Raw genomic sequence first — 18,621 nt, 5'->3', positions numbered from 1 at the left:
CATTCACAATGTTGTACAGGACTTTCTGATTATCTTTCAAGGGATGAGAGTGTTTCTGGAACTCCTCCATGATTTTAACACAATCCCATTGATCCAGCTCTCTGTGTCTCTCACCTTTCTCCTCATGTTTCCCACAACTCTGATTCTCCTTTCCTTCCACATGTGCATATTCCTCCTCTGGATTATCTGCCGTTTCCTGACTTGTGTACATTTCTTCCACTATCTGGGAAAGATGGGAACAAATAAGGAATTGATCCACACTGCAACTTGTTGTTCATTGGTTGAGAGGCCTTTCAAACCACCTTGTCCTTTCCCTTGTTTAATGTAAGTCTGCTCACCAAACTGGTCAGCAGGTACAGCAGTTCCACCGTCAGAGTGGCGGCAGACATGAGCCCCAGCTAAAAGATCCTGCTTGGCCTCATGTGGAAGATTTTGCACCATCTTGAGGTACCAGGTGATGTACCATGCATACTTATGGTGCCCAGCAGCAAAGAAGTACAGGACCATCTGCTTGAGGCAGTGTTGCTGTAGGAGGAAGTATCCCCCTCTCTCTGCACAAAGTAAACGCAGTGCAATAAAGGTAGGACAAACCAGGCAGTCCACCCAGAGTCTACCAGTAGGGTGCTCACGTGCCATGTCCAGATATTCTGATATAGCACCATCAGTCTATGGTCCATCTTTCAGAAAATCTTGGAGGACGACGTATTGGAAAGAAGTATCCGATATGCACGAAGTGTATTTGTCCAGGATTTGCCATTGAGAATGTTGGCAGGTGCTCATAAAAACATTGTTTACGTATTACGCAACATTCAGGGTCGGCATTATGAGTTTATTTTTTAAATAATTCATATTCTGACACTTTTAAATGGACATTAGACATGGATCTAGATGAATGATTAATGATCATCTTCCTGAATTCACTACAAGCAAAAATATATTATATAATATTTCCTGGTTTTGGCCCAATTAGTACATATTGTATGCAAATTATGCAAATGAGAAAAGTTTGCGTAATTTAATTATGGCAAGAGATTCATTTATGGACATCAACACAGACTTCGAGTCCAAAATCACATTTCTAAATTGAGTGAAAGCAAAGAAATCCAGATTTGTTTTCCTTCCCCCCACTAAAGTGTCCCCAATCGGTCTTAAGTGGACAGGTCTACTTTTTTTGCCCCTCTCCCTGGAATACAAGCGTTTGTTTAGGCAACTTTTGGGGACATTTTTCAGAATACACACCAGTTGATTGGGGACCACTTGACAAGGCACATGGTTTGGGACTATACAGTTGGGGTGAGAATGTTGATCTTGTGGTCTTAACACCTAATGGTGCCATGAACAGTCGGTTTGAGTAGAATCCAGCAAATAAGATGTCTCTATACCAGCTCATCAGTGGTGGTCACACACGTGGGATAATACACCCTCTCATCTTATCAGCTAATAGTAGTAGAGCTCCCTGCCCTCTTTGACTACACACCGTACTTGTGTTTTAAAATCTGTTGCAGGACTCATGTGTTCTACCTGTTAATTTGCTTTTGCCTTTACAATAAAGCCCAGGACACATTTTCATGGTGGATGATTTATGTCCACCACAGGCTAGGTGAATACAACTACGCTTCCACCCCTCCCCCACTAAAATGTCCCCGATTGGGCTTTAAGTGGACAGGTCTACATTTTTACACCAGTCAGCAGCTGGTGTCAATCACTGATTAGAAGGAGAGACACAGAAGTGGAAAATGTTTGTTCAGACTCAGAGTGAAAAGCAGCAGTGTTGGATGCTGAGAGGAGGCATATATTTTTGCCCTTACCCCACTAATCTCCGTAATACAATCACACGCTCTAAGCAACTTAGCAACACAGAACCTAAGCATGGAATTGAAGTCACATGGTTTGGAACTATACAATTGGGGTGGGAATGTTGATCTTGTGGTCTTTACACCTAATGGTGCCATGAACAGTAAATGCAATTTTACATGTAAATAATATTTTGGTACTTTGGGGATGGCAGGAGGGTTGCCCATGTTAGTTTTCAACGTATAGTGTTTCACACTGCCTTCTGCACCCTGTGAACCATTCAAGTGATACCAGGGCCAATCAGAGGCTAATTAGAGGCACCTGTTGGCTTGTCATCTGCTGACATGCCCTCAAATCAACCAGAATGGAAGAAAAAGGGACAGTCCTTGCTTTTTCAATGGGGTTCTGTAGTCTGGTAGGAAGGGGGGGGGGTCCCATCAAGGTCAAGGTAAACTTTATTGTCCACAAGGGAAATTTGTCTTGGGCTTTCACCCCTGCTGCAGCCACACACAAGACATCAATGACAAAAGACATAGTAGAAATACATCCAGAGGGGGGACACAACATTACACAAGTGCACAAATAGTGATCAATCAAATCTCTCAGTCAGTGCTGTTTCAGAGCCTCGTTCAACATTTGAGTTGATGCTGGTACAAACGATTTTTTAAACCCAATATACTTCCACTTTGGTTCACTGTACCCTCTACCAGAAGGCAGAAGTTCAAACTTTCCATGTAAAACATTGTAGTTTACTACAGAGACTGTCCACGTGTATTCCAGGTTAGTGAGTTAAAAATGCCCAAGTATTTATATGAAGAAACCTGTGAGATGGTCGAGTCATGAATGACCACAGGCCTGTGGTCACCAATGCGCATGGGGTCGAACACCATCTCCTGTGTCTTCCTAACGTCAAGAACAAGGTGGTTGTCATCACACCATTTTACAAACCTCTGTACCTCTAAAAAATAGTCAGCTAAATCTCTATCCTTATCCAGTAGGGATAAGATGGCAGTATCATCCGAGAATTTTATGATGTAATTATTCGGGTTCCCACTTCTACACTCATTTGTGTACAAAGTAAAAAGGACCGGTGAGCTAACGCAGCCCTGAGGTGCTCCAGTACTTAAGGTTCTGGGCTCTGACAAAGTACCATTCACACTGACCCTTTGAGTACGTTCAGTTAAAAAGGAATAATACCACCTGATGATAAGGGGATGGACATTATGGTCCCTCAACCTCTTAATTAAGAGATGTGACTGTATTGTATTAAATGCTGAGCTAAAATCTACAAGAAGAAGGCGTGCATAAGCTTTGTTATTTTCCAAGTGTTTCAAAAGAAATTAATCCAAGGCCAAAACTGTATCCTCTATACACCTGTTACTCCTGTAAGCAAACTGAAAAGTATCCAATGAACAACCAACCGCTGCCTTCAATAGACTGACAATGATTTTCTCAAAACACTTCATAATTACTGTGAGTCAAAGCGTCAAAGCGACTGGGCGGTAGTCATTATTTTCCTTGCAGCAGGCCTTTTTGGGAACAGGGATTATAGTAGAATCTTTCCAGATGGACGGAACCGTAAGTGAGTGCAGTGACTTTTGGTAGATGGGACACCAAGCCACTGCAAGTTCCTGACTGCATGAATGCAGCAGCCGGCCACATATCACGTCTGGACCTGAGGCCTTGTACATGTATGTGCAAATATCTTCTGGACTTCATATTGATCCACAGTAATTCCCAGATCACTGTGTGAAATTGTTTGCAGATATCCTGCAGGCAGGAGACTGCAGGCAAAATTAAAACCTGACACTATATTTTCAATTGGGGATGGATGTGTGTATCAAGCACATCAAGGAATAATGAGACCTCAGACTTTCGAGAAATTGGTCTTCCATGATATCCAGACAACAATAAGCTCAGTTAGACAGTAACACGAAGATGTACCAGTTGTAACAGTTGTGCAGCCAAACTGTAAAGAATGGTGCATGTGTTTTTCCCAAACAAATGTCAACACGTCATTGGCAGTGAGTGAGTTAATGGGGCTGGAGGAAAATGTGCTGTTGTGGGGGTGCATGTTATACTGGTCTTGTAGTTTGCCTATTTGTGTCGACTGCTCGCTTATTTTGATATGTCCAGAATAGAAACGCTGGAGTTCATGTGGTTAATCTGAACATATCCCTTTATACTGTATAGTCCAGTTTGCACCATTATCAAGGCCCAGAAATTACCTTTTTGTCCACTATCCAGAGTGGCTAATACGTAGCTGTTGGTTTAATGTTCTGCATGTCTTCACAAGAGCTTGTACATCTGCGTTCAGTTAAAACAAATATATCCTACAATTAATAAAATGCATTGACCCCAAAATGTACTTCCTGTGTTTGTGATTTGAGAAAAGTAGACCCCACAATCTATCAGTTTGTGTATAACCTAATACCCCAAAGGTGGCTTACAGTAGTTTGTGTATAACCTAATACCCCAAAGGTGGCTTACAGCAGTTTGTGTATACTAGCCTAATACCCCAAAGGTGGCTTACAGTAGTTTGTGTATAGCCTAATACCCCAAAGGTGGCTTACAGTAGTTTGTGTATAGCCTAATACCCCAAAGGTGGCTTACAGTAGTTTGTGTATAGCCTAATACCCCAAAGGTGGCTTACAGTAGTTTGTGTATACTAGCCTAATACCCCAAAGGTGGCTTACAGTAGTTTGTGTATACTAGCCTAATACCCCAAAGGTGGCTTACAGTAGTTTGTGTATAGCCTCATACCCCAAAGGTGGCTTACAGTAGTTTGTGTATACTAGCCTAATACCCCAAAGGTGGCTTACAGTAGTTTGTGTATACTAGCCTAATACCCCAAAGGTGGCTTACAGTAGTTTGTGTATAGCCTAATACCCCAAAAGGTGGCTTACAGTAGTTTGTGTATACTAGCCTAATACCCCAAAGGTGGCTTACAGTAGTTTGTGTATAACCTAATACCCCAAAGGTGGCTTACAGTAGTTTGTGTATACTAGCCTAATACCCCAAAGGTGGCTTACAGTAGTTTGTGTATAGCCTAATACCCCAAAGGTGGCTTACAGTAGTTTGTGTATACTAGCCTAATACCCCAAAGGTGGCTTACAGTAGTTTGTGTATACTAGCCTAATACCCCAAAGGTGGCTTACAGTAGTTTGTGTATAGCCTAATACCCCAAAGGTGGCTTACAGTAGTTTGTGTATACTAGCCTAATACCCCAAAGGTGGCTTACAGTAGTTTGTGTATAACCTAATACCCCAAAGGTGGCTTACAGTAGTTTGTGTATACTAGCCTAATACCCCAAAGGTGGCTTACAGTAGTTTGTGTATAGCCTAATACCCCAAAGGTGGCTTACAGTAGTTTGTGTATACTAGCCTAATACCCCAAAGGTGGCTTACAGTAGTTTGTGTATAGCCTAATACCCCAAAGGTGGCTTACAGTAGTGTGTGTATAACCTAATACCTCAAAGGTGGCTTACAGTAGTTTGTGTATAACCTAATACCCCAAAGGTGGCTTACAGTAGTTTGTGTATAGCCTAATACCCGAAGGTGGCTTACAGTAGTTTGTGTATAGCTTGTGTATAGCCTAATACCCCAAAGGTGGCTTACAGTAGTTTGTGTATAGCCTAATACCCCAAAGGTGGCTTACAGTAGTTTGTGTATACTAGCCTAATACCCCAAAGGTGGCTTACAGTAGTTTGTGTATACTAGCCTAATACCCCAAAGGTGGCTTACAGTAGTTTGTGTATAGTCTAATACCCCAAAGGTGGCTTACAGTAGTTTGTGTATAGCCTAATACCCCAAAGGTGGCTTACAGTAGTTTGTGTATACTAGCCTAATACCCCAAAGGTGGCTTACAGTAGTTTGTGTATAACCTAATACCCCAAAGGTGGCTTACAGTAGGTTGTGTATACTAGCCTAATACCCCAAAGGTGGCTTACAGTAGTTTGTGTATAGCCTAATACCCCAAAGGTGGCTTAGCCTACAGCAGTTTGTGTATACTAGCCTAATACCCCAAAGGTGGCTTACAGTAGTTTGTGTATAGCCTAATACCCCAAAGGTGGCTTACAGTAGTTTGTGTATAGCCTAATACCCCAAAGGTGGCTTACAGTAGTTTGTGTATACTAGCCTAATACCCCAAAGGTGTCTTACAGTAGTTTGTGTATACTAGCCTAATACCCCAAAGGTGGCTTACAGTAGTTTGTGTATAGCCTAATACCCCAAAGGTGGCTTACAGTAGCTTGTGTATACTAGCCTAATACCCCAAAGGTGGCTTACAGTAGTTTGTGTATAGCCTAATACCCCAAAGGTGGCTTACAGTAGTTTGTGTATACTAGCCTAATACCCCAAAGGTGGCTTACAGTAGTTTGTGTATAACCTAATACCCCAAAGGTGGCTTACAGTAGTTTGTGTATACTAGCCTAATACCCCAAAGGTGGCTTACAGTAGTTTGTGTATACTAGCCTAATACCCCAAAGGTGGCTTACAGTAGTTTGTGTATAGCCTAATACCCCAAAGGTGGCTTACAGTAGTTTGTGTATACTAGCCTAATACCCCAAAGGTGGCTTACAGTAGTTTGTGTATAACCTAATACCCCAAAGGTGGCTTACAGTAGTTTGTGTATACTAGCCTAATACCCCAAAGGTGGCTTACAGTAGTTTGTGTATACTAGCCTAATACCCCAAAGGTGGCTTACAGTAGTTTGTGTATAGCCTAATACCCCAAAGGTGGCTTACAGTAGTTTGTGTATAGTCTAATACCCCAAAGGTGGCTTACACTAGTTTGTGTATACTAGCCTAATACCCCAAAGGTGGCTTACAGTAGTTTGTGTATACTAGCCTAATACCCCAAAGGTGGCTTACAGTAGTTTGTGTATAGCCTAATACCCCAAAGGTGGCTTACAGTAGTTTGTGTATACTAGCCTAATACCCCAAAGGTGGCTTACAGTAGTTTGTGTATAACCTAATACCCCAAAGGTGGCTTACAGTAGTTTGTGTATACTAGCCTAATACCCCAAAGGTGGCTTACAGTAGTTTGTGTATACTAGCCTAATACCCCAAAGGTGGCTTACAGTAGTTTGTGTATAGCCTAATACCCCAAAGGTGGCTTACAGTAGTTTGTGTATACTAGCCTAATACCCCAAAGGTGGCTTACAGTAGTTTGTGTATAACCTAATACCCCAAAGGTGGCTTACAGTAGTTTGTGTATACTAGCCTAATACCCCAAAGGTGGCTTACAGTAGTTTGTGTATACTAGCCTAATACCCCAAAGGTGGCTTACAGTAGTTTGTGTATAGCCTAATACCCCAAAGGTGGCTTACAGTAGTTTGTGTATAGTCTAATACCCCAAAGGTGGCTTACACTAGTTTGTGTATACTAGCCTAATACCCCAAAGGTGGCTTACAGTAGTTTGTGTATACTAGCCTAATACCCCAAAGGTGGCTTACAGTAGTTTGTGTATAGCCTAATACCCCAAAGGTGGCTTACAGTAGTTTGTGTATACTAGCCTAATACCCCAAAGGTGGCTTACAGTAGTTTGTGTATAGCCTAATACCCCAAAGGTGGCTTACAATAGTTTGTGTATACTAGCCTAATACCCCAAAGGTGGCTTACAGTAGTTTGTGTATAGCCTAATACCCCAAAGGTGGCTTACAGTAGTTTGTGTATAGCCTAATACCTCAAAGGTGGCTTACAGTAGTTTGTGTATAGCCTAATACCCCAAAGCTGTTTCACAAAACTTGAACAACAGGACACGGATTAATAAAGCTTGGCCGTTATCCTGGTCCGGAGCAAGCTAACTTCACAGCTAAGTTTCCATGATAACTAAAGCGGGATTTCCTTCGTGAAACCGAGTCATGGCTGAGCCTGGCTTGTTTAAGCCAGGATATCTGCTAAATCCTAATCTACCCTTTGTGAAACAGGCCCTAGTTCTTTTTGAACAGTGACATGCTTGTGACATGGAAAGTGACAATACAGAGAAGGCATTGATTGATTGATTGATTGATTGATTGAATACTTTATTAGCAGTTTGCAAACAAAAAGCTTAAACAGTTTAGAATACAAGGTCTGCTAAAAGGATCTACACAAAAAGCCAAGCTTGTTTCAATTGTGGTCCTTTGTACTCAATTCATAGAAACATTGATCAGATAAACAGCAACACTATGTGGAACAGCATGTAATAGTTATTTACAAAAATAAAATAAAAAAATTGAAGAGGACTATTTACAGTGAAACAGGTCGGGGGTGGGAGGCTATGTTTTTTTTTACAGGGGCCAGTTTCAATTTGCAACCTCCTGTAGGTGCTCTTTTAGGGCGGTTTTGAAGGAGAGTAGGGATTTATTCTCCTTTAGAGCCTTTGGTAGGGCATTCCACATTTTAGTGACATAGCATAACAGATGATATCACTGAAAAGTGCAGTATAGAGCAGCCAGGATATGTCCCCAGAACCCCAAAGGTGGCTTAAAGTAGGCTGTGTGTATAGACCAAAGCCCCAAAGGTGACTTCCTGTTGTGTGAAATAAGCCCCGCCCAAGTCCCGAAAAGTGGGTTAAATATGATTGTCCCCAATCTCAGGGTAAAAAATCATACTTTTAAAATAAAGCTTAAATCAAAAATATCAAGACATATTGGTAAAGTGGGCACCCTCTGAAAACCAACAGTGGTCACAGCTTCTCTCTAACCCATTCAGAAAGGGTAGCCCCCGAAAGGGGGGTGTCCTGACATCCGTACCCAAAAGTAGTCTAAACAAACAGGGGTGTGTGTGTGTGTGTGTGTGTGTGTGTGTGTGTGTGTGTGTGTGTGTGTGTGTGTGTGTGTGTGTGTGTGTGTGTGTGTGTGTGTGTGTGTTTTTCTCTGTCTCCTAGTGTTGGGAACAGCTTTCCCACAGTCAGGTGGAGGGAGCAGGTTGTGTGAACTAGTGTCATTTTGTCACTTGAGACCAACATGCTCATTTCGTTTTCATTTCATTCGCAGTGCCTCGGATGCCAATCAAAACACTCTTTTAGGAAAGCATGTTGGTATTGTACTGTGGGCCATATTTGAGTTATGCTGGGAATGCCGTCAATCTCACTTCAAAAAGCAGATTGCCAAAGTCACAACTTATAACATGATTAGCTAAAATTCACACTTAATGGTCCACTTCACCCATTTTCAATCTAGTATCTTATATTCTATAATTACTTGGTTCTCTCTAATGCTTATTATAAGATGGTCCCATTTCTGTCTACTCGGCATGTGTCTCAGAGGACGCTATGGACAGTTCATAAACCTGCCTACCAATGACATCATCGGCAGGCAGGTACAGTATCAGGCTGTACTAGCAGCGACAAAGTTACAAAACAGCCATGAGTGGCCAATTACACTGGTTAATACCAGGTATGAGTTTTTCTTCCATTTACGGAATGGAGCAGGAAATGTGGGGAGAGTGGGAAGTGGAAATGGTGAACCAAAAACATATGATTGTTTGATGCTTCACCATGACATATTTACCATTCAGCTAATAGAGCATGGCTAGTTGCTCAGAGGACAAATTGAATTTTGACCTTCAGGCAGTGCCACCTGTGAACCAGTAGTGGTCAAACCAGACCACAGGATATACATTTCTATAGAAGAGCAGGGAGACCGGGTGCTTGGGTGGCACAGTGGTAAAATACCTGCCCAGCACCGTGTAGTCTGGAGGTTCGAATCCACGGCGGTGCATCAGGCTTCATCTATACAAACACAAATTGGCCCGTATTTGGCGGAGGGAAGCCAGGCAGGGGGGGGTGATATTTGTCACTGCACAGTACTCTACTGCTGGCGACAGCACCTGTCAGCAGGGAGTGTTGGGCGGGAGGAGTAGGACAGCAGCTCTACGTCCTCCCGGTGGGGGCTCCTCACTGGCAGGTGAGCCAGCCCAGTAGGATACAACAGTTAAAGCAGTGAGAAATGTGTGAGGGGAGGAATTCATTGGAATAACGACTACATTGGTGAGAACAATTGCAACCACAATATTGTATAAAGTAATATTGTATTAACAGATTTAACATACTCTACCATACAGATTGGTCAAAGTAAAATTTTATTCACAAAAAAAAGTTAAATAGCCTAGCTTTAATCACTTATTCGGTTCATGTCAGAGGCTTCCATTGAAAGTGACTTGTAGACTGTCGCTCTATGGCTGGTAGTGATTGTAGAATCAATTTGTAAAACCAACCAAGCATTACGTTACGCCCAGGATGCTCAAATATTGCATTCCTTAGTTGGCTATGCAAACATGACTGACCCCCCCCCCCCCCCCCAAAAAAAAAGGATGGACTGTTTGCTCCCCCTGGGGGTATTAATAAAGTGCAATCCCATGATCCTAGTAGAGGGACGGCTATTGTCTATTAAGAATTAATAGCCAGTTTATCCCAAACTAGTCCTAAGCAGCACACACTGTATCTCTATTAGCCATACTGTATGTAAACACTTCTACACAAGCCAATACAATCCTAATAATCCTATAGCAAACAGGTCCATCCTAAAACATCAACATCCTGTCCCGTGTCTCGTCAGAATAATTACCTTCATTTCTACCCACGCTTGGAATGCTGTCCTCGTTTTACCTTGTATAAATGATTGGCACGCAAATCTGACTTGAAATCTTTTGGTGTGGGCTTTCTTGGCTGGGGACTAATCAGCATGGCTAACTCGCACTTGAAGTTGATCTGAGAAATGCTTAGATGTGTTGAACTAAGGATTAAAAATAGAATGCTCGTGCCTGGCGGGGGAGAAGGGGGGTCAGACAGAGTGTACAGTATTCCATATTCCCTTTCACAGTTGGACCTAAAGTCAACACTGGGATTAGATTTGAGCAGAGAGAGAGAGAGAGAGAGAGAGAGAGAGAGAGAGAGAGAGAGAGAGAGAGAGAGATAGAGAGAGAGAGAGAGAGATAGAGAGAGAGAGAGAGAGAGAGAGAGAGAGAGAGAGAGAGAATTGTCTAGTAGTGCTATAAAGTAGTCTTTATCTAGATCTACCTACACAGCAAAATTCTCAGCATTAAAATCAATATTTGTTTTACACTCCAAATGTAATAACACTGAGGATTTTACAGGGATTAAAACTAGTGATTAAACTGTTTGACAAACAAGAAACAACAGGTATTAACATAGACTACGTCTCCGACCTGATGGTTTGAGCATGTGCATGCAGGCACGCACACAAACATCCCTCCCTAGTATACATACTGAGTTTCTCTAACCCTCATTTGTCACTCACAGGAATATCCCAATGTATGTCTACTGCCAGTCTGCCACTGTCTGCATCGTTTTCCTAAATATTTCAATATTCAAACAAAGAATGGCTCAGATACAAAGTGCTGCCTTGTGATACAGCATGACCAGGAGGAGGGGGAGATGGAGACAGACTGACTGGATGAATGTGCACGCAGTGCACACTGACCAATATCATAGGCTACAGACCATCATGTAAATCTGCAATCACTCATAACCGCACCTCCCTTCCCTTGTATGAGTCACAACAACAAACACACACTCACATCACATGCACCCACCTCACACGCAGGTTCAAAAGTTATTCTGCTTCATATTGTGGTTATAAATTATAATAACTCATTCTGGCTCGCAATTGTCCTGCATTGCAAACCAAACCAGTGACAGAATAAAGTAGCCTACATAGTTTGTGACCAATTAACCTTGAAGAGTTTCCCAGTGTAAAGGGGGATATTTTATAGTAGATCACCTGCTGCTGCTCAAGACTATGCAGGCTGTTTACTTATACAGATCTGTTTAACCAGACAGATGACCCTTTTAAGTGAGTAAGGGGCATCAGGTTTAACAGAAGTATGCATTAGCTCAGTGGTTCTCAAACTTTTTCGTGTCAAGGACTCCCCAAATTGACACATATTACCCCACAGACCCCCATTTGAAAAGATATGCCAGCCAGGGACATAACCATTTTAATTTCTTGGGGGTCCCAAATCTACACTGTAGTATCATCATCAGTGTTAATTTAGCTCACAGACACATAAGGGCCAATTTGGTTCCTAACTATTAATTTGGCTGTGGACCCCCCCTGGAAGTGGAACCCCCCCGGACCCCACTTTGAGAACCACTGCATTAGCTACAAAGATGATGGGGTTATAGAAACAACTCAAGCAAAGACTGTAAATATTTGAACCAACATACATGATTCGGGCGGAGTGTGTGGTGAGGCTTATCTCTCTCTCTCGTCTCTCAGTCAGTGGAGCCAAATCTGTCCTTGATCCTCAGCAACCCAAGCCTGTGTGTCCCGTATATAGACGCGTATTCCTCGGCGCTGTTCACTCAATAATATCCTTCGCTTCCAGTCAGTAGAATAGAATATTGTGCGGCCCCAATTCTCCTCTTCATTTTCGGTCGTCCCAGTTTCTCTCTCTCTCTCTCTCTGTGTCACTTTCTCTCCGGTCCCCGGGGGGGCGAGCCGAGCAGAGCAGAGCTAGAGAACCGTGCAGACTGACTGACTCCCCCCCAACCTCCGTCCTCCCGAAATAAACCAAGCACACAAATGATGCGACGCACAAAACCGCCCCGTGTCCAGTAGTGTATCGACGCAGAGAAATAGTAGCAGTACTGGAACACAATCAAACCAAACGTTATCGATAATAATAGCCTCTATTGCGCATGTCTTCTTCTAGGCAATCTTCTTTAGTGAAACAATATAACGGCAAAGCTTTCACCGCGTCCTAATGGGGACAGAGAGAGATGATCGTTTTCTCCGTTTGGTAAATCACTGGAACCACGCGTCTTGCACTAGTTATATCGTTCCGTTCGTTGCATGCAGACAGTTCAGTTCAGTCACAATCTCTCTCTCTCTCTCTCTCTCTCTCTCGCTCTCTCTCTCTCTCTCTCTCTCTCTCTCTCTCTCTCTCTCTCTCAGAGGGAGGAGGAGGGGTGCAAGGAAGGTGGCAGAGGAGATCATGATGGGGGAAGGGGTGCTCTCTCTGATTTTGGACCCTAAAAGTTGAATGAATGCATAAGCTTTCCAAATTCATTACAAAGTCTAATTACTAATGCATTTAATTGAAGAAGAAAAAAACTATGGTGTAATGCATTAGTTCTCAAACTCTTTAGTGCCAAGGACTCCCAAATTGATATGTATTTGGCCGTGGAACCCCATCTGAAAATGTTATAAGACAGGGACCCCCAGAAGAGCATATTTGTGTTAAAAAAAAATCATTGAAAAAAAAAATTAATATTATAATCAATATATAAATCAAAATATATAAATCAATTTTCTTTTATAATTTCCCCCAAATATCAGATGTACAAGCTCGCAACACAGCACGAAGTAATGCGCTGTGAACTTGTATATCTGGTATTTTGGAATAGCCAACGTATAAATGGATGGCCGGACCCCACTTTGAGAACCAATGGTCTAACCAACCTGCATGTGTGCCTGCTTTTGTGGTTCTAAAAAAGCTGAAAGCTCCCCATGGTATAGCTACTTAAGCACCAAGGGCATATCTGGACAATTGTTCCTGAAGTGTAACAATGCTGATCCCCCCACACACCTCTGTGGCAGGTGCAGTGGTTAGCCACCCAAGTCTGTTTATTGGTCTAGGTCCTAAACCAATACACATGCCAGTAATGTATACTTTTATCTTAAGATATTCTTTATTTACACTTAAAAATTGCACTATAAATACAGTGTGTGGTCCCCCCAAACATTCCCCCATAAAATAGGGTTGTGGTATAAAAAGGTTTGAGAACCCCTGGTCTAGGAGATCTCCTCTCCTCTGGCATTGTGTGAGTCTATCTATATTGTGTCTATGTGTGAGTACTGTAGTCAATTTTTTCCATTAAGCGGTCCACAGTGTATTGAGTGCTTAATGATAACAGATGGAGGCTTAATTATAGACTGATGGGGTTGGTACACTTTTAACTGCATGGGGAAACCAACAGACTGATGTTAGATCTCTAGCTCTCATTTCCATTCAATTCAGATGGGCTTTATTGACATGGCACATATGTTTACATTACCAAAGCAATATACAATTACAAGAAATGTGTAAACAGAGCCGTGTCACATTACAACTTTGCAACACATTTTCAAATTTATTTAATATAAGTAGTTAATATCTGCTCTGTAAACAGTAGGTAAGGTGTCGATAGCGCATGAGTACTCTCTCTCTCATCCTTTCCAAGTTAACTTTCTTTTACCACTTGCCTCCCTTCTCCATCTGTGTCTGACTCAGATTGATTCTCTGCATCTCCTCTTTTCCCACACTCCCTCTTTCTCTCTCCTTCAATCTGTCTTTCTTTCTGCTTCTCTTAGTACTTGCACTGTTGGGAGGCTTGGTGAAACTGCATCCCTTGCATCAAGATGAGTTTTCCTGGCATAAACAAAGACGTATACACAGTTACACACATACACAACGAATGTAGTGCAAGTTAAAAAACAGGGGGGGGCTTAAGTAGTTAGTTACTAGTTACTAGTCACTAGTATGCAATAAATCACTTTGGCTCCTTCCCTCTCTTTTCGCAAATACACACATTCTTTCACTCAAGCACACATTCTCTCTCTGTGAAACACTTTCTATCAGAAACACACACACACACACACACACACACACACACACACACACACACACACACACACACACACACACACACACACACACACACACACACACACACACACACACACACACACACACACACAGCGAGTCATCAGGGTAAGTGTGTGTGACAGTAACAAAGGCAGGGCACGCTAAGATGAATAGCCAGTTACCAAGACAACCCTGCCTGAGTGATGTCATGCATTGGCAGAGAAAGGGAGAGTGTGCGCGGCTGTCTGTCCACGTGAGCAAGTGTATTTGCGCGTATGTATACTTTAAAGTTTGTCAAGGAAAAGGAGAGAACGTGTGTGAGAGTGAGAGACAGTGATAAGTGTGTGTATTTAGAAAGAGAAAGGATCCCTACAGGCAGTGGTGGAAAAAGTACTCACATTTTGAGTAAAAGTACAAAAGTATTGGTTATCAAAATGTACTTAAAGTACCAAAATGCAACAGAATGTCTGCAAATGTATAAAATGTATAAAAACTCTTTTGAAAATAGCCGATCTACAAGCTGCGACGCATTGTGATCTTGTAGATTGGCTATTTTCAAATAGCCGAAATGTATAGGGCTGAAGTGGTTAATGTATGTTTTGTAATAATAATCGAAATCGACAAAGTAACTAGTAACTAAAGTTTTCAAATAATTGTAGTGGAGTGAAAATACAATATTTGCCTCTGAGGTGTAGTGGTGGAAATACTCAAGTAGAGTAAAAATACCTCAAAATTGTACTTAAGTGCAGTACTTGAGTAAATGTACTTAGTTACTTTACATCACTGACTACAGCTCTAGCAATTCACCAGCATTGTGTGGCTGGCCTCTCTCTCACTGAGTTAAATTAATGAGAGAGAGAGTTTAAAGATTGACCCACACCCCAGCATCCATATTGTGGGGAAAACTTTCTGAGAAAATAACAGATCTACAAGCTCACATTGTGAGCATATAGTTTGGCCGTTTCCAGCTAAGATTAGTTAATGTAGAGCCAAAACAGAAAAGTCACCAGAATAGAACCCTGAACCCTGAGGTACTCCAGTCAACCAAGTGTGGGGTTTAAGTGGCTATGTCTTTGTATTTCACCAGTCACATGTTGTTCTGATACATTTCAAGACTCTTTGCTAATGTGACTAACAACAACGGCAGTTATTAGTCACATTTGGTGCATTATGTGGTGTGTGTGTGTGTGTGTGTGTGTGTGTGTGTGTGTGTGTGTGTGTGTGTGTGTGTGTGTGTGTGTGTGTGCGTGTGTGTGTGTGTGTGTGTGTGTGTATGTGCATGTGCATGTGCATGTGCATGTGCATGTGCATGTGCATGTGCATGTGCATGTGCATGTGCATGTGCATGTGCATGTGCATGTGCATGTGCGTGTGTGTGCGTGTGGGTGTGTGTTACAGGTTTTAGATTGCTGACATACACTTTTACTTATTTAGTTATTTGGGTATTACGGTAATTCCCTGTATTTATTATATAAGCCACCTAGAACTGTGAATAAAATACAATATGCATGTACATGAGCATGACTTATAGAATTGCAATAATCTTTCCATGATGGAATACTTTGTTGGGGGGGGGGGGGTATCACATTTTTTTTTGTCAAAGAATATCCCAATTTTGGTGGAACGTGCCTTTAAAATTGTCATTCCAGTGCTAACAGAGACTATCCTCTAGTACTGGATGTAATGTAACCAGCAACCTTAAAATTACACTGTACAGTTTAGCTACTGCTAATATGGCTTCATGGACTTACTGTATGCACACAGTGGCCCCTGACCTGAAGTAGAAAGAGAATGGGAGACTGCCATACATATGTCAGACCACACATGATTCTACCCTAAACACATCATGATATATGGACTTCTAATTGCCCCCTTTGTTCAGGTTTCTAGGGCAATTTCCAGGCTGAAAACAATGCAGGAGATACATTGTTGCAATTATGCGTATGTGTGTGTGTGTGTGTGTGTGTGTGTGTGTGTGTGTGTGTGTGTGTGTGTGTGTGTGTGTGTGTGTGTGTGTGTGTGTGTGTGTGTGTGTGTGTGTGTGTGTGTGCGGGTGTTAGAAGTAGCTGTATTGGTCTAGTGAGACATAGCTAGCAACCTCTGTACAAATAACTAGACACAGAGCAGATGTTCATTCATAAATAAGACATATATTTGCGTCTGCCACTGTGTTCGTGTGTGCGTGTGCGTGTGCGTGTGTGTGTGTGTGTGTGTGTGCGTGCGTGCGTGCGCGCATGCGTGCGTGACGATGTTCATTCATAAATATCAAATCACATGTGCACAAATAATATGTGTAACTACATGTGCACTTCTGTGTGTGTGTGTGTGTGTGTGTGTGTGTGTGTGTGTGTGTGTGTGTGTGTGTGTGTGTGTGTGTGTGTGTGTGTGTGTGCGTGCGTGCGTGCGTGCGTGCGTGCGTGCGTGCGTGCGTGCGTGCGTGTGTGTGTGTTATGTGGGTCACTGATTGATTACATTGATGACATGATGCTAGTCTAGTCTCAGTCTGTCTTCCTGGCTTGATTAGCCTATTATATTAGTACATAGGTCTTTCCAAGACAAAAATACCAGTGTTACCAGCATTTTGAAATGTCAGCCCAGTAAAATAAAATAGTAATACCATGGAAAATAAAATATGTATCGTTGATAATAATGTAGCAACAATTCCCCATGAGTTAATCTCTTCACTAGGCATTTAGTACATCTTGCTGTACGTTGCATTGCTCCATGTCTATTCAATCAGTGTAAGAAAGAGTGATGCTGCTATTAAAGCGCTTTGAAACTAATTGGATTCAACTGTGTTCGAAGACAGTCAAGGATGGGTTCGTCAAGGCAGTATCCTTTTCCAGTTGACCTCTGTGTGGCTTCACCTTTGACCCCCCCCCCCCCCACTGTGACCGGTCTGAACCTCCTTATGGAGCGTACATAGTGTGTGTGTGTGTGTGTGTGTGTGTGTGTGTGTGTGTGTGTGTGTGTGTGTGTGTGTGTGTGTGTGTGTGTGTGTGTGTGTGTGTGTGTGTGTGTGTGTGTGTGTGTGTGTGTGTGTGTGTGTGTGTGTGTGCGTGCGTGTGTGTTCAGTTACAGATCAAAGCAACAAAAACACACATGGCATGTTCAAGGGGTCTGGGGTCAAGTGCTTCACCAGGTGTCACATATCCCAGAGGAATATCCCACTCTCTCTTTCTCATCTTTTTCTTACAGTATCATTTTCCTTTCTTCCTCAATTTCTTTGATCCGTCTTCTTTTCTGGGCCCTCCTCTTGTCGCTAAGCAGCAGTTAGTTTAGGTACGTATATGATGCAACACAGATTATGTTACATTTTTACAGGTTTCTTAAAACAACTCGGACTGTGGCCCTCAGCCCTCTCTATCCCTCTCTGCCCACAAGTCTCTCTCTCCCTCCCTCGCTCTCTCCCTCTCTCTGGGTGGAGAGCACATGCCATGAATATATTTATAAACATCCACAGTCTCTCTCTTTCCATGCCCAGTTTTATCATTCCATCTCCCACTCACTTCCTGTAGAGCGAGAGTTGTCTTCCTTAGAAACAAAGCAAAGCACGAAAACTAAAAAGAAAGAAAGAAAAAGAGCACAAACATCAAACAACAAAATCTTTCGCACTACATTTTATGTTCCTTCCATATGCGATTCTGCAAAACACACACATACACATGTGGGCAGATAGGCACTCAAGGAGGGAAAGTGTGTGTGAGAGAGCGCGAGCGCAAGCGCGAGCGAGAGAGAGAGAGAGAGAGAGACTATCTACTCTCTGATCTCGGTACATACAGTAGACCTACTGTACAAACAAAGAGAATATATCCTTAAATGCTAAAACAATCTTGAAAAGAAACAGCAAAAAAGAAAGAAAAAACCAAAAACATATATAAATATAGATATATAACAGCAAAAGATTGTGGTGTTACAGCTTTGTCTACACATTAGTTTATTCTAGTAGGCCTATATCTTGTATACGTACATTGGGGTTTCTTTGGACAGAGAGAGAGAGAGAAATACAGGAAGGTAAAGAGAGATGGAGGGAGGAGACTGAGAGATGGCTGGTCAAAGCAGGGTCAACCCACAGTTCCAGGTGGCTGACTGTTGACTACACACCCCGATCTCACAAAAAGACAGGAGGAGGAGAGAGGAAGATAGGGTAATGATGACAGAACAAAGGGATGAAGGAAGACAGAGAGAGAGGGAAGATGCAAAAAGGGTGAGAAAATAAAAGTATAAAGGCGGAAGGGAATAAAGTAGAATAC

At 42.3% G+C, this 18,621-nt stretch overlaps 1 protein-coding gene across 1 annotated transcript in view; it reads right to left on the bottom strand.

The window, feature by feature from the left end:
* The window catches only part of ripor1 (RHO family interacting cell polarization regulator 1), an 85,059-nt gene extending 72,483 nt beyond the window's left edge, over positions 1 to 12,576 (bottom strand). The window contains exon 1 of the mRNA XM_080438355.1: positions 11,967 to 12,576. The gene's annotated coding sequence lies outside the window, so the exon portion shown is untranslated. The remainder of the gene's footprint in view (positions 1 to 11,966) is intronic.
* Positions 12,577 to 18,621: the final 6,045 nt, after the last annotated feature.

Source organism: Gymnoscopelus braueri (genome assembly GCF_963280865.1).
Source record: "Gymnoscopelus braueri genome assembly, chromosome: 9".
Lineage (NCBI taxonomy): Eukaryota > Metazoa > Chordata > Actinopteri > Myctophiformes > Myctophidae > Gymnoscopelus > Gymnoscopelus braueri.
The sequence above is the reverse complement of the archived record's forward strand: the minus strand, read 5'-3'. Positions and strand labels throughout refer to the sequence as shown.